The sequence below is a fragment of the Callithrix jacchus genome, chromosome 13, assembly GCF_049354715.1.
Source record: "Callithrix jacchus isolate 240 chromosome 13, calJac240_pri, whole genome shotgun sequence".
NCBI classification, from domain to species: Eukaryota; Metazoa; Chordata; class Mammalia; order Primates; family Cebidae; genus Callithrix; species Callithrix jacchus.
In genome coordinates this window covers 43,901,385-43,920,032 of record NC_133514.1, presented here as the reverse complement: position 1 = coordinate 43,920,032, position 18,648 = coordinate 43,901,385, and the positions used below count along the sequence as shown (strand labels likewise).

Genomic DNA, 18,648 nt, shown 5'->3' with positions numbered 1-18,648 from the left:
TACAGCATAAACTCGTCGCACAGAGTACAACAGGAATTAACTTTTAACATTTTTTCCTCAAGAGTTAGGTTACCATAGTAGAAAATAAGGCTCAATGACACAATACAATGCTTCTGTATTTACAGAAACCATATCTATTAATCAAATATTTTAACATAAAATAACTATTTTTGCTTTTGCAAAAATAAGAATCACAAACTTTTTCTTGGGAAAATTGAATAAGATAGATTTATTGCAGTAGGCGACATTTAAAGAAAAATCTTTTGCCGCCTTTCTTAGCTTTCTCTAAAGTACGAACCTCAAAGCTTACAGTTTCCCCAAGAGGTAAACATTACTATGACGGTAACACTAGAAAGGTTTAAGAAGGAGAAAAGAACAAAGAGAAGTCTTAAAATTCCACCCAGTACTTACAAGTAGTTTCAAAGAAAACTGAGCCACAATTCTTCAGCAGACTGCTCTCCTGATCATACACACAATCTGAAGTCTAAAATAGACACCCTATCACATTAGGCCGAGAAGTCACATTTCAGCTTGCTAACTTCTACTTTTACAACTCATAGAACTAACGCTGGCTAAAATTAACCGCAGCCGAGCGGCAGGCAGGAACACGCTGATTTGCATCATGTGTGCCGGGATTTATTCACTAGGACAACATCGGTGTCCTCTTAATGGGAAATGTGGCCAAGGGGCGTGCCCTGGTGAATAATACATAGCATCATGATTATGCTAATTACTGAATTCAGTCCAATAATGCTAACTTCTTTTAAGTTGTTTTTGCAAGTACTGACAAAGAGAAGAAGTAAGCTTTTTCCCAACAGGCATTCACTTGATTTTTAAGCACATTTAAATCAGACCAAACTTTGGCAACAAGGTGGCAGTGCTGTGTGCTCTTCACAAGCAAAAGCAGAGCAAAAGGACATTCTGTCCGATTATTTAAACAGCGTGATTAGATGCAGCACTATGTGAAATTAAATAGACACAGAATACGCCTATCAGTAAGTCTACCCACCAGAACCTTGAAATAAAACCTTTTTTATTCTCTATAATGAACCGATTGCAGGGACTTGCTCTCTGGCTCTGCTTCCTGCACCTCCCAAGGAGTTGCTATGAAGACACAGGTTCAGTAAAAAATCACAACCAAGTATAAATATCTCAAACATTTGCAAAGGCATTATCCTCAGCAAGAAGCATTTTAAGGTGCATTTAACTGCTTGGCTAGAAAAATTGTCCTCTACAAAGCATGTTGGAGCTCAGGTTAACAGGTAAAGACCCCAAGCATACAGCTCATACTTAAAAGAATATCAGAACGTGAAATTTTCTCTTGAAAACAGAAGTACAACTTACAACAAAGACACAGTACCGCTTAGTATCTACTTAAGATGATTCAGACTAGCTTGCTTTGTTCTTATCGGACACTCTATTCAAGATATCAAAGCACTTTACAAACATCCAGTTAAATCTCCAAGCATCTTTGGGAGACATAATTTTCCTCTTTTTTTTTTTTTTTCCACAGATGAGTAAAAGACAGGGTAATTCAATTTCAATGCAACCAACCCTGGATTACCCCATCACCTCCTGAGCCCTCTATAACATTTTCTGTATAATATACTTATCTATAATCCCATAGACCTTTTCAGAGCCATTTGTTTTCCTAATTTAAAAATGTCATATGTTAGTTTGGACTTCAGGAGATTCACTCTACTTAACACCCACTCTACTTAACGCCAGGCCTGAGCTCCAGGGGATTAAAAAGCACTCCTTGATTCTCTCTTGCAGGCAGGTATCCTGCAACACGGATCCCTAAAACATAGTATGCCCTCAGGAGGCACTGTCCATCTGCAGCCTGCTGCCCAAAGCGCAAACCGGTTGATCTCCATTGGTGTGAGTTGGAAATCGCCAACACGATCTCCCTCCTGTTGTTTATAAACACTGCTGGCTGCTGGTCTGAGATTGCATCCCTTCGGCCTAACCTGAGGCTCTGTGCCAGCACCTGCCCCACCTCTGCAAGAGGATGGTTGGTGTGCACTCCCCATCACTCCAATCCAGAGTCATAGGAGGCAGGCGTTTCCCACTCTGTGCTGAAAGGAGAGAAGTCAGCACTCATCAAAGATGGCCAGCTGCTGGTGAACAGAATTATTCTCAATAATCCACCGCAAACTCACTCCAGAACTCTTAATGCCAAAAAAGACCGTGTGAGGCTATTTTTGACACAATATTCTTACCCTATTATGTCATAGTTCAGTAGAAAAGTCTCTAAGCCAAAATATTATTTCTGCCCTAAACCAGAAAGAAAAAGCAAATGCACCAAGTACATTTCCGCATCAGAGTTTGTATTGGAGAGGAGAAACCTGATATATGATGGATCCTATATCCATTAGTTGGAATGCTGGGGCCCCTGAGCAATTCCTCACATGTCAGATGTGCCTAGGATGACTCTGCTGGTTCAACAGCAGCCACACCTGTCCCAAAATGCAAGAACCAAAGCATTCCAAAGAAAACAGTGTCTCCTCCAACATGAGTCATTCTGCTGCTTCCTTTTCATTAGTGAAACTACTTGGAGTCAACAATGCTTTTGTTCTAGGTATACTTATGACAAGAGAAAAATCTGTACCTTTAAAAGCAGAGTAAATTCTTCCCAATGGGAAGAACGAATTGTTCTCATGAAGTTTTGGTTGTAGGGGAGGAGGGACAGGGAAGGTGGTAACCCTATGGGATCTTTAGTTCAACAAATCCATGAAACTAAAGAAAATGACTGTTTTTTATGAATCTACACTAATGAATTAACCCAGATACCAACCTTCTATCAGCAGCTACATGTATAATTTAAAATTTTCTAGTAGCTGTTTATAGAAAGTAATAAAGAGGTAAAATTAATTTTAATAATGTACTTTAATGCAGTAGATCCAAGATATGATCATTTTAATGTGTAATCATCATAAAAACTATTCGTGGGATATCTTACATTCTTGTTTGTACTGCCCCAAGCCTGTGCAATGCAGTGCGTATTTGCAATTAGTACATTCCTATCTGGACGATTCACATTTCAAGTGCCCAGTACCCACATGTGCCTGTAACTATCAGAGTGGAAAGTCTAAGTATACAAGTACCTTACTGACAACAGCTTTTCTACAACATGTATTAATATGTTTGTGAGCATCTTGCACACTCATATACACTCAATAAACATCAACTTAGATACTGGGCATAGAGGATGAAAAAAGCCTAGTTTTTGTCCTCAAGGAGCTCAAAGTTTAGACACTTGGCATTCTTTTTTTGTTTTTTAGAGCTAGGGTCTCACTCTGTCACCCCAGGCTGGAGTGCAGTGGCACAATCATGGCTGACTACAGCCTCGACCTCCTTAGCTCAAGTAATCCTCCCACCTCAGCCTCCTGAGTAGCTGGGACTACGGGCATGTGCCAGCACACCTGGCTAATTTTTAAAATTTTTTGTAGAGACAGGGTCTCACCATGTTGTCCAGGCCATTCTTGAACTCCTGGGCTCAAGTGATTCATTCTTCTACCTCAGCCTCCCAAAGGGCTGAGATCACAGGGATGAACCACTGTGCCTAGTTTCTTGGCATTCTTAACCTCTGAAATAATAGCAAAATATTCTGTGTTTTCTGTGTGTATTCTTCTGGGGAGATAACTTTCTTCATCATTTTATTAAAGGAGTCTGTGTCTCAAGAAGGTTAAGAACCAGGAGACTGGACTAGCAGCAGATGCTGGGAGAAATGGAGAGCTACAGAAGACGAAGGAACTGAGACAGATAAAGAGAAGGGGAAAAGATCCCCGGAGAAAGAAAGGACTAAAAGGAAGAAAAATAAACCAAAAAGAAGAAGAATTTCATTGCTAGACTTGAAATTTTAGTTATAAAATCATATAATAGGCTGGCCATGGTGGCTCACACCTGTAATCCTAGCTCTTTGGGAGGCCGAGGGGGGTGGATCACAAAGTCAGGAGATCGAGACCAGCCTGGCTAACATGGTGAAAACCGTCTCTACTAAAAAGACAAAAATTAGCTGGGGATGGTGGTGTGTGTCTGTAATCCAAACTACTTAGGAGGCTGAGGCAGGAGAATTGCTTAAACCTGGGAGGTGGAGGTTGCAGTGAGCTGAGACGACACTGTTGTATTCCAGCCTGGGCAACAGAGCAAGACTCCATCTCGATAAATAAATAAATAAATAGCTCACCCGCTGCACGTACTAAGGAAGGCTCACAGCCCCCAGCGCTTGCTTTGCTGCCCCACATCTAGCTAGCTCAGCGTCCACCACACCTCTGCCAAGGCTTCAACATACCACACCAAAATGCCATCTCAAATGGAACATGCCATGGAAACCATGATGTTTACATTTCACAAATTTGCTCGGGATAAAAGCTACTTAACAAAGGAGGACATGAGATTACTCATGAAAAAGAAGTTTCCTGGATTTTTGGAAAATCAAAAAGACCCTCTGGCCGTGGACAAAATAATGAAGGACCTGGACCAGTGCAGAGATGGTAAAGTGGGCTTCCAGAGCTTCTTTTCCCTAATTGCAGGCCTCACCATTGCATGCAAGACTATTTTGTAGCACACATGATGCAAAGGCAAAGAAGTAGGCAGAAACGAGCAATTCCCCAGGCCCTGATAAGAGCTGTCCCAAAGGGTCACTTAAGGAATCTTCCCCACAGCTTCCCCTATATAAGGATTTCATGAGCAGATCAGGACCCTTAGCAAGTGTACAAATTAAATCTAACTCCCATTTGACGAGCAGAGAAAGAAAAGTTAAATGCCAGACAAGCTGTTGATTTTTGTATTGTTTGCATCCCCTTGCCCTCAATAAATAAAGTTCTTTTTCAGTTCTGAATAAATAAATAAATAAAATCATATAATACAAATTGGCACATTCCAGTTACTGTGCCAGGTGCTGCGGACAGATACAGAGATGAAAGACAAGGTGTCTGTGTCCAAGGAGTTCACATTTAGCGACAGGAACAGACTTATCCAGGCAGATACAATACCTGAATAAGTAGTTTATGGAGATGAAGTTTATGTGCAATGTGCTATGGATGCAGTGGGGAGAGGAGGAAGGGGTGCCACACAGTGGGATACAGTGTATTTCCTTTTTTTTTTTTTTGAGATGATAACTCGCTGTGTTACCCAGGCTGGAGTGCAGTGGCACAATCTCAGCTCAACGCAATCTCCATCTCCCAGGCTCAAGGGATCCTCCCACCTTAGCCTCCCAAGTAGCTGGGGCATGCACCACCACACCTGGTTAACTTTTATATTTTTTGTAGAGATGGTGTTTTGCTATGTCACCTGGGCCAGTCTCAAGCTCCTGGGCTCAAGCAATCTACCTGCCTCAGCCTCCCAAAGTGTTGGGATTACAAGCATGGAGCCACCACCCCTGGTCCCTCATTTACTAAATGAAGGTTATTTTCTGATTAAATTTTAAATCTACGTCCTGGAATAACTCAAGACTGTGAATTTTAGTTTGGATAGCTCATGGAGAAATCAGGTATTCCAACATATTTTAAAGTGACATCGGGAAATAGCTGTGAAGTTTCTGTTCTGAGCTATTTATCATCAAATTGAACCTAGCTATTTGCTCCAACTACTTCAGGTCAAGGCAGGAGGATCACTTGAGGTCAGGAGTTCAAGACCAGCCTGGCTAACGTGGCGAAACTCTGACTCTACAAAAAAACTAGTCAGGCATGGTGGCACGCACCTGTAGTCCCAGCTACTTGGGAGGCTGAGGTGTGAGAATCAACTGAACCTGGGAGGCAGGGGTTGCAGTAAACTGAGATCACGTCAGCACTCCAGCCTGGGTGACAGAGTAAGACTCTACCTCAAAGAAAAAAAGCCATCAAACAATGAACATTGAAGAAAAAACCCTATCAACTCATTAGGAATTCTTTGTATTTTATTTATTTATTTATTTATTTAGAGACAAAGTCTCACTCTGTCACAGTGATCTTGGCTCACTGCAACCCCCACCTCTTGCATAGCTGGGATTACAGGCGCCTACCACCATGCCTGGCTGATTTTTGTATTTTTAGTACAGACAGGGTTTCGCCATGTTGGCCAGGCTGGTCTCTTAAGCAATCCACCTGCCTTGGCCTCCCAAAGCACTGGGATAACAGGCATGAGCCACTGTACCTGCCCCACTTTAGGAATTCTTTGGATTGTAGCTGTGGACTCAGAAAGACCTGGCTTCAAAATGTAGCCCACCACCTACTAGCTGTCTGACCTCAAACAACTGAGCTGACCTCTGACTCGGCTTCCTAGTCTGTAAAATGGGGATAATGATGCTGACATCAAGGGTCGGTGTTGGAAGGAAGTGAGATGTATATGACACAGGCACACAAGAGTCTCAATAAACGGCTGGAGCCATTATGCTCACAGCAGGTCTAGCAGCAGTGTGTACTTGCTGAAGATCAATTTGGGATATTTACTGAGTGTGGATTAAAGGCTCCCTGTTTTTATAGCATGAAGCTTCTTCAAAAAATAAAATGTTGAAAGGAACTTCAAATGGTTGTTAAGTATTTCAGGAAAACTAGGGTCTGTAATTCCTTTGGAAAACGCTGTAGCTGTGCCAGCCTATTTAATTTTCTCCATGATATGGCCACATGTCCCCAGACAGAGGTTAGCACAGGATCGAGTGTCTGGGCAGATCACTGCTGTAAAGTCCCCTATTCCGTCCTTACCCTAGGGAGTCCCTTCCTGTACTCTGGGCTTGGCCAGCAGGATAACAGCAAAAGTAACGCTGGGCCCTGGCGTGTGGGGGCTCTCCCTCTCTTGTAACTTCAAAATGCCTTGCCCTGGCTGGCCAATTGCAGAAGACCACATGGAGTGGGGACGTGCCATCACTGCTGAGTCCCTGCTGCAGGTCAGCCCGTCGAGCACATGACGGGCGGGTCAGACCATCCTAAACCACACAGCCCAGCCAGCTGCCAGCTAACTGCAAAGACCAGCCAGGCTGGCTCAAGCCAGAACGATCCCAGTGCCCTACAGAACTGTGAGGTACAGAAAGAAATGTCTGTTTTTTAGCCACTAGTATCAGGTGGTTTGTTATGGAGCACAAGCTGACTAACACACATCCCTGAAAAAGGCCGCATGCTAAGGAGGGTTACTCCAGTGTGATCTACAGCAATGCAGTCTTCACACTTCTGAAACAGATTTAATTCAATACATACCAACAGAGAGCTCTAACTCTACAAAGAAGAAATTGTTATCTTTTTCAGCTAAAAAACAAAAAAGATAGATAGATACATAGAAGCAAACTCTTCAAGACAGTTCTGCAAAAAAACTTTGATAAGTAGCTAATTCAGCATAATCTTATGACATAGTTTTTCTGAGGACTGTGAGAGTGAAGGCACCACTATGACTTCTGTTGTTTGGATACTCATTGTAACATAGTTGATATTTACAATTATATTGGAATTCTCTTGGGGTTTTCATACTGCTTTACATTCAGAATGAGGACTGTGAGAGTAAAGGCACCACTATGACTGCTGTTGTTTGAATACTCATTGTAACATAGTTGATATTTACAATTATATTGGAATTCTCTTGGGGCTTTCATACTGCTTTACATTCAGAATGAGGACTGTGAGAGTAAAGGCACCACTATGACTGCTGTTGTTTGAATACTCATTGTAACATAGTTGACATTTAAAATTATATTGGAATTCTCTTGGGGCTTTCATACTGCTTTACATTCAGAATAGCCATCAATTTAACACACTGATGGTTAAAGCACCATCAGGAAACTAACTCTCAAGAATTTGCAAGATTTGTATGAATGGCAGGATGCCCATGACCACAGCAGAAAGTGGTGTCAATGACAGTTCTGCCCTTAAGAGGCTCATAGGCCAGGCGTGGTGGCTCGTGCCTATAATCCCAGCACTTTGGGAGGCCAAGGCAGGCGGATCGCAAGGTCAGGAGATCAAGACCATCCTGGCTAACACGGTGAAACCCCATCTCTACTAAAAATACAAAAAGTAGCCGGGTGTGGTGGCAGGTGCCTGTAGTCCTAACTGCTAGGGAGGCTGAAGCAGGAGAATCACTTGAACTCAGGAGGCAGAGGCTGCAGTGAGCTGAGATGGCACCACTGGCACTCCAGCCTGGGTGAGAGAACAAGACTTCATCCCAAAAAAAAAAAAAAAAAAAGGCTAGGTGCAGTGGTTCATGCCTGTAATCCCAGCACTTTGGGAGGCCGAGGCAGGTGGATCAAGAGGTCAGGAGATAAAGACCAGCCTGGCAAACACGGTAAAACCCCTGTCTCTACTAAAATACAAAAAATTAGCCAGGCATGGTGACGAGCGCCTGTAATCCCAGCTACTTGGGAGGCTGAGACAGGGGAATTGTTTGAACCCAGGTGGCGGAGGTTACAGAGAGCCAAGATTGTACCACTACCTACACTCCAGCTTGGTGACAGAGCAAGACGCTATCTCAAAAAAAAAAAAAAAAAAAAAAAAAGAGGCTCATAATGTGATAAGAGTCATACTGTCCATAAGCTTATCATGTAAGGGAGTAATTAGCAAGCATCCCTAAAGTTAAAAGTTCATTCCAATAGGAACATAAGCAAAGAAGAGGCTTCCAGTTGTGTTAATCAAGAAAGGTCGGCCTGGCACAGTGACTCATGCCTGTGATCCCAACACTTTGGGAGGCTGAGGTGGGGGGGATCACCTGAGGTCAGGAGTTCGAGACCAGCCTGGTCAACATTGTGAAACCCAGTCTTTACTAATAATACAAAAAGATTAGCCAGGCATAGTGGCGCCTGCCTATAGTCCCAGCTACTCAGGAGACTGAGGCAGGAGAATCGCTTGAACCAGGAGGCAGAGGCTGCAGTGAGCCAAGATTGCGCCACTGCACTCCAGCCTGGGCAAAGAGCAAGTCTGTCAAAAAAAAAAAAGAAAGAACGAAAAGAGAAGGAAGGAAGGAAGGAAGGAAGGAAGGAAGGAAGGAAGGAAGGAAGGAAGGAAAAGAAAGAAAAGAAAGAAAGAAAGGGCATCTTCGGCCAGGTACAGTGGCTCACACCTATAATGTAATCCCAGCACATTGGGAGGCTGAGGTGAGAGGACTGCTTGAGGTCAGGAGTTCAAGACCAGCCTGTCACCATAGCAAGACCCCTTCTCCAATTTTTGAACAGGCATCTTGGAGGGAGTGGCATTTGTTTTTGTTTGTTTGAGACCGAGTCTCACTCTGTCACCCCAGGCTGGAGTGCAGCAGCACAATCTCATCTCACTGCAGCCTCCACCTCCTGGGTTCAAGTGATTCTCCTGCCTCAGCCTCCCAAGTAGCTGGGATTACAGGCACCTGCCACCATGCTCGGGTAATTTTTGTACTTTTAGTAGAGATGGGGCTTCACCATGTTGGTCAGGCTGGTCTTGAACCCCTAACCTCAGGTGATCAGTCCGCCTCTGCCTCCTAAAGTGCTGGGATTATAGCTGTGAGCCACTGTACCTGGCCTGGGAGTGGCATTTGAAAGGAGCCTTCTTCTAAGCTCTCAACAGCAGCAGGAGTATAAAGAACACTATAGAGAAGCAACACACAAGCAAAGATGGAGAAAAGGAAAGCTACAATGTTTAGGGGACAGCTTGGATTGAGATTCCAGCTCCGTCAAGTAATAGCTGCTTTGATGACTAACTTACTTAATTTTTCCAAATCTAGGCTCTAAAGTGTCCAATGAAAGTGCCATCTACAGCAAGGTTCCTGGTTCAAATGACAGCTTCATCACTTTGTAGTTGTCTTGGGCAATTACTTTCTCACTGTGCCTTGATTTCATCACTTTTAAAATGGGAATAATAATTACACATCTCACGGGGTTATTATTAAGACTAAGTAAGTTTTTATTTGTAAAGTGTGTAGAACAGTACCCGGTGAAAATGTTTTGTTCAATAAACATATGTTTATGCATACACAGAAAACAGATAGATACATAGATATAGATAGGCATGTATGAGTGTAGATATATAGATACAGCTTTATCACCAAGAACAGTATCTGGTTATGTAGAAGATGCTAAATATATTTAAATGCTTCCCTTCCTCCTCCATTGTCTAGCATCCACGAGATCTAGAGTACAAGGTCAGACACGTTTCATGCACCCCAATATCTGCCTCCACTCAGTTAAAAGAACACAGGCTATCCTTCCTCTACTTTGACACTGGAAGCTTCCTCCTTTCTCTTGGGGGCAGTAATTCCGCACTTGCTGATACAAGATGTTAGGCTTAGCCAGGCACAGTGTCATGCCTATCACCCCGGCACTTTGGGAGGCCAAGGGCATAGGATTGCTTGAGCCCAGGAATTTGAAACCAGCCTGGGCAACATAGTGAGACTTTGTCTCTACAAATAAAAAATAAAATAAAAAGAATTAGCAGGGTACAGTAGTACCCACCTGTAGTCCTAGCTACTTGGGAGGCTGAGGTGGTAGGATCTCTTGAGTACAGGAGTTTGAGGCTACAGTGAGCTATGATTGTGCCACTGCATTCCAGCTTGGGCAACAGAAGAGAAGCTATCTCAACAAAACAAAACAAAACAAAACAGAAAGATGCGAGGCTTGAAACCACTAGAGACAGATACAACACGGCCACTAGCTTCAAAACAAAGGAGTGCTCATACCACCTTATGAATGCACCTCAAATGGAAAAATAAGCATAGGCTTATCAAGTGCAACTTTCACTTCTATCATTTATTACAATCCAAGCTAATCTAAAACAAGAAACCCTGAATGCAGTAAGATTTTGGGGAAAAAGTCAAACAGCTTTAAAGCCACAGTAATTTGAAAGTTAGGTTAACAAACATCTTACTAATCCCACACTAATTTGGCTTGAAGTAGTTATATATCTAAACTGAAAGACTTTTCAATGCAGTTTCATTACTTGAATCAACAGAATGTTAAACTGAGTTTCCTCTGTTTTTAAGAGGAAGGTACTAAGGATAGTTACTGGATTATACTAAAAACAAAAACAAAAAACCTACTAAAAGTGCTTGAAAATATTCTGCAATGTTGAAATAAGTAACATTTTCCTGCAATCTTACATTATTTCTTTGTTTAGAAACCACTTTTTCATAGGTATCACCAAGGTAAACTTCACCCATCACAAACAAAACCTTATTGCCAATTCTGTACTGGATAGAAGGTGAAATCATGAGCTGTGCTAAACTGCTTCTCATAAATATCCATTTCTCAGTTTATTCCTCCAATAATTGGAAAACTATTAAGTATCAGGCAAGGAGCTATAGATTGTCCAAGTCTTTTGATACATAGTATCAAATACTAATTGTTGTTATTTCAATCTATACTGATTCACAATCATTCAAGTCTGTTTCAAGAGCTCTTACAGTCTTTATGTAAAGATTACCCTACTTTTGACTTGAAATTTAAGACTTTCTGAGGAAAATAGGGCTGTAGGAGTTTTTTAATAGAGCCATACCCCGGGTTCAATCAAACTGAACCACTTGTTAGCTTTGAGACAGTAGGCAAGCTGTTTAATAGAGTTCTCTCTGCCCATGTGTAAATGAGGATAGGAATCCATCCACCTTTCAGGACTATTGCAAAAATGACTTCATGTGCATAAATCACTTAGAACAGAGCTTGGCATGGATTTAAAAAAATATATATATAAATATAATATATATGTTTGATATGTAAGCTATATAAAGTAACGATGAAGGAGAATTTCTAGTTAAACCACCTGGCCATGGTAGGTAGAAAATCTGATCTGGGGCTCTGAGGTTTCAGGTTCCCTTGTACCTATTTCAGGCAGACAGGGTATGTGCAGGGTATATGCCTGAAAGGACCCTCATAATGACAGCCAGGAGCCGCCAGCTTCAGTGTTAATAATTTCAAGTCTATTCTCAAGGCTCCTGCTTTCAGGTCTCTGAGTAAGATACGCTTGAAGGGCAGATGCCGGCGTGTGTGGTAGAAGTCAACACCTGATACCAATTTTCCAAGAGACATGGAAATCAAGAATTTGTTTTCTAATTTTTAAGTTTTGGCTGGGCGCGTGTCTCATGCCTGTAATCCCAGCACTTTGGGAGGCTGAGGTGGGCAGATCACGAGGTCAAGAGATCAAGACCATCCTGGCCAACACAGTGAAACCCCATCTCTACTAAAAAATACAAAAATTAGCTGGGCGTGGTGGCACGTGCCTGTAGTCCCAGCTACTCAGGAGGCTGAGGCAGGAGAATTGCTTGAACCCAGGAGGTGGAGGTTGCAGTGAGCCTCCAGCCTGGCGCCTGGCGCCAGAACAAGACTTGATCTCAAAAAAAAAAAAGTTTTGCTGTAAATGGATATGATCCATCTCCAAACAGATAAACTAAAAAGTGGTCACTTTTAGGGTAAGCAGTTCAAAGTCAAGCTCACATTAAGAGACAAATATTCAGAAGAGGATCTAATTGCACTTGACTATAAGAATCCAGCAGGTGGCTACTTCCAATAGGTCTCTTGATAAACGGACATGACAGTATCCTTAGGTACCAAGTCTTTCATTTAAAATGTACTAAAAAAAAAAAAAAAAAAAAAGTTTGTTTTCAAAGCAGCTGTGATAAGCAAAAAACAAACAAAAACCCACCAAAAAACCATAAAACCAAACCCAGAAGGATCAACAACTCAGCTCTCAGAACTATAATAGCCCAATAATTATAATAATCCAAGAGACCATTCTGAGAAACACCAGAGACCAGTTCCTTTATAATACAGGGGCATGGTTCACAAAAGAGGAGTAGACAAACAGTACCGGGATAGCCATGGTTGATTGCAGACTGTGAAATAATAGACAATTATCTATTTTAGACATTAATGCTTTCATTGTAAGAGTTGGTTTCTCCTTTTTGACATTATATCCTTGCCTTTCCAATTGTCAGGACAGGGTGCATTTCCCACTTGTTTGACTCAGATCTGTTTTTTAAAAATGCTCTTTAAAAATGACTGAAGATTATCCTTTTCGAGTTTCCCAAACTAAGAACCTTTTATATAAACCATGTTGAAAGGAACAGCTCTGGATAGATCCAGATTTCTTTAAGGCAAAAAAAGAAAACAAACTCTTTTTCTTTTTTTTTGAGATGGAGTCTCACTGTGATGCCCAGGCTGGAGTGCAGTGGCACAATCTTGCCTCACCATAACCTTCACTTTCTGGGTTCAAGTGATTCTCCTGCCTCAGCCTCTCGAATAGCTGGGACTATAGGCATACACTACCACACTCGGCTAATATTTGTATTTTTAGTACAGATGGGGTTTCATCATATTGACCAGGCTGGTCTAGAACTCCTGACTTCAAGTGATCTGCCTGCCTTGGCATCCCAAATTGCTGCGAATACAGGCCTGAGCCACCATGCCCAGCCCAAAAAATGCTTTTTCAGTAAGATGGATGGAAATGTAACAGGGTAGCATATTTATAAGTTCCAACCAACACTGTGACTTTAAAAAAGAAAACTCTTGACCATCTTATTTAAAATTATTAAACTAATAAGCAGCTAGTTAGACAAAGAACATTCAAGTTGTTCATATACAGCAGAGCAGAATTATGTATGCCCAAATCACAACATCAGATTAGTAGCCACTGTTCTTCATATCAGCTTTAAATATACCATATCTTCTCATAAAAGTGTTGCGGCAGTCAGTGCTCAGGAAAAATAATTAAGATAAGGAACGAATAACACAAAACACCCCTCAAACAATATCCCACAGAGTATCTCTGAAATCATTTACTAAAGTAATGTTTCTCAAAACCACGTTTACATTTAACCTAATCCTAGGCACTGAAAAAAACAGGAAGAATAAATCACATTTAACTTGCCATTCTTTAGAATGCTGGACAATTCTGAGACGTATGGAGGGGAAAAAAAAGTAGTAAAAATAGCCGAGAAGGACTAGACAGCAGCTAAAACACAAAGGCCAGGGGTGAGATCAAAATTAGAAACATATAATGTTTGGAGAATTGTCCATATAAGGGCATCTTCATATCAGTAACTCGGCTGGAATAATCCACTGGGCAGAATTAACTGTTGCCACCATCACAGTGGCTGCTTCTCCACCTCTCATTCAGAAACCGCTAGAGTCTCGGGAGATATTATGACATGACTTTATGCCGTTATAGTCAGACAGTCCATGTTTGGGGGTATTTTTAAAGCTGGTCTTAACTTTCCTTATCCTAGAAGATAAACTCCGTATATTTTGATCCTTCCTTTTTATAAAAGTATGAAAAAGCAACAGAAGAAGATAAAACTTTGCTGGCCACTTTTAACCACTTCTGCACCACATTGACTTGCATTCCTCATCGCCATAGATTTCCTGACTTTCCTGAGCAGGCGGCTGGTTGTGCATTCTCATGTATTCATTCATCCATCATGCTCTCAGGGAGCTTTCTAACCTGGTGCCAAGTGCTTGAGAAAAGAAATGAATAGGATCTTATCTTCGATGAGTTCAGTGTACTCTGGAAGACAGATACATAAATAATTATAATACAGGTAAATAATGTAATGGAAGTAAAGGATGCAATTCTCTCTGGGGCTTGGGGGCTTTTGCGATGGAAATACCCAGGCAGAGAAATGGTGAAAGGCATTCTAGGAAGAGCAATCAGTACAGGCAAAGGCTCAGGGGTAGAAAACCAGGTAGCATGTTCTGGGAACAGCAAGAAGTATGTGATTTGAGTACGAGTGATGGGATATGAATGGGAGGACAGGTAGAAGATTAGGTTGCAAAAGTAGATTGGTGCTAGATTGCTGGGGCCCACAAGCACCATGCTAGGAGTTGGTCCATTATCCTGTAGCTCTGAGGCTCTCAATTCTGGATACACATTAAAATCTCCTGGGAGGCTTTAAAACAAAATGCTGATGGCCTATTCTTTGTTACTATTAATAGTTGGGTCCAGGCATCAGTAATTTTTAAAAACATCCCATGTAGCAATTCTGACCTGTGGTCAGGGGTAAAAACTACTCCAGTGGGCAACTGGGAGTTCAACAACACTGTGTCAGCTTAGGACACCATTAGGAAAACATTAAAACAATAGTTAACCAGGTAACGTTGTGAAGAGCAGATTGGAAATAGAGACTAGGGGAGAAATGTCAGTTAGTTTATTGCCTACTGGAAACAGGCAAGAGACTTACGTGAATGCCAATGATAAAAGCTAAAAAGCCCTTTCCCGGCTGGGCGTGATGGCTCATGCCTGTAATCCCAGAACTTTGGGAGGCCGCAGCAGGTGGATCATTTGAGGTCAGGAGTTTGAGACCAGCCTGGCCAACATGGTGAAACTCCATCTCTACTAAAAATACAAAATTAGCCGGGTATGGTGGTACACACCTGTAATCCCACCTACTTGGGAGGCTGAGGCAGGAGAATTGCTTGAATTTAGGATGCGAGGGTGCAGTGAGCTGAGATCATGCCACTGCACTCCAGCCTGGGCAATGGAGTGAGACTCTGTCTCAAAAAAAGAAAAAAAAGCTCTTTCCCTAAGAAACACGCATATATGTCAAAAAATGTACATGCAATTTCTGGGGCCGATGAATGTCTGTGAGTGATGGATTCAGCTTAGGGAAGCCTGGTGTAAAGGCAGTGATGGAAAAAAGAAAAGAGAGACTTTGGAGGTATAATCCTAACACTGATGACTTCGGTGGGGGGAAGAAGGGGAATTAAGGATGACACTACCACTGCTAGTGTGAGAGGTATACACAATAATCATGTATTGTGCACCTAAGTATTAGGAACCATACTAAGCACTTAATATGTATTGATCTCACTGTGTTTTCCCAATTCTGCAGGACAGATGATTGATATCACATCTGCTTCATAGCTGAAGAACCTGAGAGGTACAGACACTAAATCAGCTTGTCCAAGGTGACATGGAGATAAGTAGTGGGACAGGAATTGAATCCCAGACAGTTTTGACTCCAGAGCTGGTGGTATTAACCTCTCCCCATGCTACCTCTGATGAATGGCACCTGTGAATTAAACAGAAGTGACAGGAGGATACGGCAAGAGTAGATTTAGGATGAACAAGGTGGAGTGAGGATATAAAAAATTAGTTTTAGACATGCTGTGTTCAAGATAATACAAGATATACAGATGACAGTATCTGTTAAATCGGAAAAAATAGAAGAGATGGAGAGGTGAGAGAAGAAGGTTTGGTAACAGAACATAGTATTTCTGAGTTCTCTCTAGGTGCCCGCCCTGTGCTGAGTGCTTACTCACAACAGCAAGAGTTTACCACTGTCTTTCTTCTGCAAGTGAGAGAACGGATCTGGGAAACCAGGGTCACACGGCCACTATGTGCTGGAGCCACATTTGAATCCACCCGGGTACCGTCCTAACCTCTAACCTGCACCCCTGGTACTATAAAAAGTAGAAATCCTGGGGTCATAAGTGACTGCAGCCCCCCAACTGTTCTAAGACTGCTAGCCTGTCTTAGAATAGGGTTCTAGGATACAGGGTTTTTAAAAAAAGTTTTATATAAAAATGTTTGACAATATTTATGTATTTTCACAACCTCAAAAAATTTTATATCGTTTCAATTATCAAAGAATCATAAGGAACAGCTTAGTCTCAACCAACTTCAGCAAATATTGGCAGTACAGTTCCACAGGTCGGTATGCAAGCTTGGGTGCAAACCCATGGGCGTGACACAGCATGACACTGGCACCACACGAGGCTGCTATGCAAGTCAGAAGCCAGGACAACTAGTTTAGTGGAGACAATGTGCCTATGCTTCCTGAAGCCATAGCGAGGGCAGGAAATGGTGACACTTCCTCTTTTACTCATTTTTATAATTTGGAAAATTGTGATTCTTCTCCTCTCTAAAGTAACCAAAATGAAATCTTAGATACTATCTTACAAGTCCAGATTAACTACTTCAGGTGGAACAGTGGAGTAACTTATGCACTTCAGTTTCAGATAAAAATCGGTTATATTTCAATTCTCGGCACCTCTGAAATACCTCTACTGACAATTACGTAGCCTTTGAGTCAAAAGCACTCCTTTCATAAAAGTACTTTTAAAGAGAGTATGATATCATCCTAGAATTTTTTCCTGTTTTAGAATTAAGGTACCTGAGAGAAGAAATATAAAGCTCCAGTTAAGAACTTCTTAAGTCCTGTTGTGTAACCTTTCACTTAGAGCAGGAATCTGGTCTGGAGCTAATACTCGTCTATGGCTGGGCCTGAAGGGTTTCCCCTACCTGGGAGGTCACTACTCTCCAGGGCAGTGAATCCCATTGCTGGAGAGCTCTCACCATCACAAGATTCTGTCTTAGACCAAGTCAAAATCCTTTGCCTTGTAATCTCCACACATTCATTCAGTTATTGAGCACTGAATATCCACATATCACCCTCTGGTCTTCCTATTCCCTATCTATAAGGGCTGCTACCACTCTTTTGTCCTGTCCTTCAGCTCCAACAAACTCCTTTAGCAGCAGATCCTGATGTGACTTCCTTTCTCTATCTACCACCGGTCCTGCCTCCCTCACTTGCCAACATCTCACCTAGACTGTGGTTCAGAGACTTAAACACAATTCATCAAGGGTGCTCTAACTAGCACACAAAACAGGACAACAGACTCCATGTAATCTAGGCACGCATCAATGCAACCTGAGCTTGCTGTTTTTAGCAGCCACATCACAGAGATGGCTCATATAAGCCTGTGCCCCAGTAAACTCTGAGCTATTTTTTATCTCGTGCACTTGAGACTGTCCACCACCCCCAAGCATTTCTCAACTCCTGCAGATGATTTATCCTTAGTATCTCACCTTGCTGATTTTAGAACATTATTACAGCCTATTTAGATGACTCTGAAACTAGAATCTGCTATCTATAGTATTAGTCACCTCTCCTAATTTTATATGACCTGGAAATTAGATAAACTTATTTTGACCCAGGTCTTTAAAGAAAGAGGATATTGTGATTAAAAATGTTCTACTGAGGCTGGGCAAAGTGGTTCACGCCTGCAATCCCAGCACTTCGGGAGGGCAAGCTGGGAGGATCACCTGAACCTAGGAAGCTGAGGCTGCGGTGAGCCGTGTTCACGCCATTGCACTCTAGTCCAGGCAACTGGAGACCCTGTCTCTAAATAAATAAATAAGTGCTATTGATGGGTACTCACAGTACCTTATAGGTTCTTTAGGCTTAGTAATCTCTAATTGACAATATGAATATATTATCAATTTTTAAGCATTTCCAGGCAAAAGCCCCTTTGAAAATCTGATGAAGGCCATAAAACGTTCAAGTGAACAGAATTTTGCAATCAATACCACGTGATTCATGGACCTCCACAAAGCCCATCATGGGCCTCTGTTAAGGAGCTTCGTCCTAGGGATTCTAGGGCCTCTGGAAAAATTGTGGTTGCCAGGATTCATTAGTATCCAAATATTCCTAAAATAGTTGACTCTCCTATTAATGCCCAACTTAATACCCAGAAGGAGTCAATTAACTGGAAATCAACTGACACTAATTCATTTATTCTAACAGAGAAGACATCCAGAAACTAAGAAATCTGACTGAAATCAAATCACGGATTATAAGAATACTCTAGGGGAAAAAAGCACAAGTCCCTAAGATTATATATACAAAAACATTGTTTGCAGTGGCAAACTTTTTTTTTTTTAAGAAAGGAAACACCCTGAATGTCTATTCAACGTCCATTCACAGGGAAATGGTTGACTCTATTATTTTACATAA

At 41.8% G+C, this 18,648-nt stretch overlaps 1 protein-coding gene and 1 pseudogene across 24 annotated transcripts in view; one reads left to right on the top strand and one right to left on the bottom strand.

Moving 5' to 3' along the window:
* SLC20A2 (solute carrier family 20 member 2) overlaps positions 1-18,648 on the bottom strand; it is a 124,097-nt gene that overhangs the window by 83,195 nt on the left and 22,254 nt on the right. For 2 of the 24 annotated variants that reach the window (XM_078347642.1, XM_002757006.7), the window contains exon 1: positions 412-612. The exons of the other annotated variants lie outside the window; for them this stretch is intronic. The gene's annotated coding sequence lies outside the window, so the exon portion shown is untranslated. Of the gene's footprint in view, positions 1-411; positions 613-18,648 lie in introns of those variants that run through there. 24 annotated transcript variants of the gene reach the window in all.
* LOC108588034 (protein S100-A10 pseudogene) lies at positions 4,290-4,605 on the top strand (annotated as a pseudogene).